Genomic DNA, 4,840 nt, shown 5'->3' on the forward strand with positions numbered 1-4,840 from the left:
TTAGTTAGTTCACTGATACCTTGAAATGATGAGATTTCTGAAATATTACAATATGGTTTGGTATTGGAATCTTTCTTGTCATGTTTTTTTTTCTGAAGGAATTGAAGAGTCAGTTATTTCTATATCTGTTTCCTCAGTTTCTTTCACTGAAAAGTTGAGAATAATTGTAGTAAATCAAGTCCAAATTACCACCCACAGGGTATATGTAAGGCTAGTTAACTTTGGGGTTGTAAAAGATGCTGGATCTCTTAGTGAGAAGACAATATGCAGTTGCAATGGTACAAAGAGTCTCTGATGCTATTGCTGTCTATCTGTGAGTTTAAGCTTGCCCTAACTTTGTGGCTGAGAAGGTTTAATTGTCACTGTTGTAAATTGCTTTCATTTTCTGTATATTTTTGGGTATTTTAGAAGTTTCCAAATTTCATTTGGTATTTTAAAGGAATTGATATTTTATTTTATTCAACATGAAGTAGAATCTTTCTGAGTTTTTTTTCTTTAGGAATTACTTTTACTTTTTATTTTAAAGTATATCATACTCCATAAGATTTTAAATATTGAAAATCCCTACGTTAATCAAACAGGTCCTAAAGGCCCTTTTCATACCTTTTTAGAACGTGTGCTATAAGATTTGCTTCTGTGTGGATCTTCATTTAGTTTCTAAATATGCACACTCACATATACACCTGCCTGTCTGCCCTGCTAAAATCGAAATTCAACTTCTGCTTTGCACCATCTTTTCAAAGCAAAAGGGAGAAGAAGAAAAGGAAATATTTCTGGGACACAGGTTTCATCATTCTTGTCACTCTATTTTTACACATGACTTTCTTTGGATGTTTGTTAATTTTACTTCTCCTCTGTAGCTCAGAGCTAATCTTGAACTTCAACTAAGAACCCCCAGCTGTTTCCCAACATGCTAATGCAGACTCACTGATAATCTTCCTTTAGTAGTTCCAATCTATTAATTTAGGGGGAAAAAAATGTAAGCCAGTGTTACTGATCCAAACTGTATATCCCAGAAATACAACTTCATCATAAGGTTTTAACATCTCTTGTTCATTAAAAAAAAAAATCTGAGACAGATTCTCCAAAGAATAAGCTTATTGAGATTCTAAATCACAAGCAAGAAATTGTCAAAACACAAATGCTAAAGTGAGAGGAAGAATTTGGGTATGAGGCCAACAGATTAAAGGCTAAGCACCAGATATGAGAAATATTTATAAATGAAAGATGAGACTTAAGGATTGAGCAATTTCTGAAGTGACAAAAGAGGCTTTCTATAGATTGCTTATGACCTTAGAAATGGATGGAAAAGAAACATTAAATTGAAGCCCATATTTCCATAGCTGCTGAATGCCGAAACTGCCAAAGCCATATTGAACTTCTTAGCAAAATATCACTCACCAGCTTGTGAATCCAGTGAAAAGATGTACAGAAAAGAAACAAAGACATATTTTTTCACAACTCATCTGAAAAATAAAGCACCTTGGAGATTTCTGCTTGATACCTCACCATCACAAACACATGTTTATAAATAAGATGCCCAGAATCTCAAAGAAGCAGCTATATATTGCTTCAGGAAATGGCCACAATTGCTTTCATTGAAATGCTGATTAAGGATAATCTGAATATTATTTATAGACTTGTAAAAATGAATTTTACTATCAAACCATCAAACATTCACTTCCACAATTTATTGCCAAGTCTTATTAATACTACTTTCTAAATGCCACTCACCACCCCTGTTGTCAAAAGATATTTGACAAAGAAGCAAGCATAATACAATGGAGCAAAGATCATCTTTTCAACAAAGGGTGCTAGAACCACTGGGCATTCACATGCAAAAAAAAAGAATCTATACACAGACCTTAAGCTCTTCATAAATATTACCTCAAAATGGGTCATGAGTCTAAATAAAAATGAAAATTATAAAACCCCTAGAAGATAACATGGAAGAAAACTTAGATGACCTTGGATATGGTGATGCCATTTAGCTACAGTACCAAAAACACAATCCATGCAAGAAATAATTGATAACCTGGACTTCATTAAAATTAAAAACTTGTGCTCTGTTAAAGACAATGTTAAGAGAACGTAAATTCAGGTTACATCCTGGGAGAATATGTTGGCAAAAGACACATCTAACAAAACTATTATCCAAACTATACAAAGAACACTGTTGAGTTTTCAACAGAAAGAAGACAGACAACTCAGTTTTAAAATGGGGCAAAGACCTTAGCAAATCTCACCAAAGAAAATATACAGATAACAAATAAGCCTATGGGAAAATGTTCTCCATCACAAGTCATCAGGGAAAAGCAAATTAAAACAATAATGAGATAAATACCCAATAGAATGGCCCAAATCTGAAACATTGACACCACCAAATTCTGACAAGGATGTGGAGCAACAGTAACTTTCATGTGTTGCTGGCAAGAATACAAAATGGTACGCCCACTTTAGAAGACAGTTTGGTGTTTTCTTGCAAACTTAATCATACTCTTATATACAATTCAGCAGTCATGGTCATTGGTATTTACTTAAAGGTGTTGAAAAAATGTCCACACAAAAACCTACATATGGTTGCTTATAACAGCCTTATTCATAGTTACCAAAACTTGGAGGCAATCACCATGTCATTTAATGTTCAATGGATAAATAAATATGATGCACTCAGAAAAATGGGTTTTTATTCGGTATTATTAAGAAATGAGCTATCAAACTGTGAGAAAACATGGAGTAATCTTAATGCTTATTACTCAGTGGAAGAAGCCAAACTGAAAAGGCTATATACTATATGAGTCCAACTATATGATATTCTAGGAAGAGCAAAACTACAGAAACAATAAAAAGATCAGTGGTTTCCAGGGAGGCAGGAAGGGTAAGATGAATAGGCAGAGAACAGAGGATATTTAGGGCAGTGAAAATAGTTTGTGCGATACTATAATGATGGATACATGCCTTTAAACATTTGTCCAAACGCACAGACTATACAATAACAAGAGTAAATTCTAATGTAGATTATGGACTTTGGGTGATTATGATGTGTCACTGTAAGTTAATCATTTGTTAAAAAAATTTACCGTTCTGGTAAATGATGTTAACAACAGAAGCTATGCATAAGGACAAGGGTACATGGGAAATCTCTGTACCTTCTCAATTTTTTTTTTTGGTATCATTAATCTACCATTACATGAGTAACATTATGTTTACTAGACTCCCCCCTTCACCAAATCCCCCCCACATACCCCATTAGTCACTGTCCATCAGTGATCATGTGATTTTTGTCCTTCTTTTTGTTGATGTGGTGGATGATGTTGATGGATTTTCGAATGTTTTACCATCCTTGCATCCCTGAGATGAATCCCACTTGGTCATGGTGTATGATCCTCTTGATGTATTTTTGAATTCGGTTTGCTAATATTTTGTTGATATTTTTGCATTTGTGTTCATTAGGGATATTGGTCTGTAATTTTCTATTTTGGTGGGATCTTTGCCTGGTTTTGGTATTAGGATGATGCTGGCTTTATGGAATGAGTCTAGAAGTGTTCCCTCCTCTTCTATTTTTTGGAAATCTTTAAGGAGAATGGGTGTTATGTCTTCTCTTTATGTCTGATAAAACTCCATGATAAATGCATCTGGCCTGGGAGTTTTGTTCTTGAGTAATTTTTTGTTTACCACTTCAATTTCGTTGCTGGTAATTGGTCTGTTTAGATTTTCTGTTTCTTCCTTGGTCAGTTTTGGAAGGTTGTATTTTTCTAGAAAGTTGTCCATTTCTTCTAGGTTTTTCAGCTTGTTAGCATATAGTTTTTTGTAGTATTCTCTAATAATTCTTTGTTTTTCTGTGGGGTCCATCGTGATTTTTCCTTTCTCATTTCTGATTCTGTTGATGTGTGTAGGTTCTCTTTTCCTCTTGATAAGTCTGGCTAGAGGCTTATCTATTTTGTTCATTTTCTCGAAGAACCAGCTCTTGGTTTCATTGATTTTTTCTATTGTTTTATTCTTCTCAATTTTATTTATTTCTTCTCTGATCTTTATTATGTCCCTCCTTCTGCTGACCTTAGGCCTCATTTGTCTTCTTTTTCCAGTTTTGATAATTGTGCCTTTAGACTATTCATTTGGGATTGTTCTTCCTTCTTAAATAGATCTGGATTGCTATATATTTTCCTCTTAAAACTGCTTTCACTGTATCCCACAGAAGTTGGGGTTTGTGTTGTTGTTGTCATTTGTTTCCATAGATTGCTTGATCTCTATTTTGATTTGGTTGCTGATCCATTGATTATTTAGGAGCATGTTGTTAAGCCTCCATGTGTTTGGGTGCTTTTTGTTTTCTTTGTACAATTAATTTCCAGTTTTATACCTTTGTGGTATGAGAAGTTGGTTGGTAGAATTTCAATCTTTTTGAATTTACTTAGGCTCTTTTTGTGGCCTAGTGTGTGGTCTATTTTGGAGAATATTCTATGAGCACTTGAGAAGAATGTGTATCCTGTTGCTTTTGGGTGTAGAGTTCTATAGATGTCTATTAGGTCCATCTGCTCTAGTGTGTTGTTCAGTGCCTCTGTGTTCCAGGAGCTGGGTTAGGGGTGGCGCTTGGGTCACTCTGTGCCACGGCTTGTATCTTACCCCCTTCGTGCAGAGCTGGGTTCTCACAGATGTAGATGTAGCCTGGCTGTTGTCCTGAATCTTCTGGTCTCTCTTTTAAGAATAGTTGTATTTGTTGTATTTTCAAAAATATATGGTTTTGGGAGGTGATTTCCGCTGCTCTACTCAGGCCACCATCTTGGCTCACTGTACCTTCTTAATTTTGCTGTAAACCTAATATTGCTCTAAATAAAGTCTCAAA

This window comes from Manis javanica, chromosome 1, assembly GCF_040802235.1.
Source record: "Manis javanica isolate MJ-LG chromosome 1, MJ_LKY, whole genome shotgun sequence".
Taxonomy (NCBI): domain Eukaryota; kingdom Metazoa; phylum Chordata; class Mammalia; order Pholidota; family Manidae; genus Manis; species Manis javanica.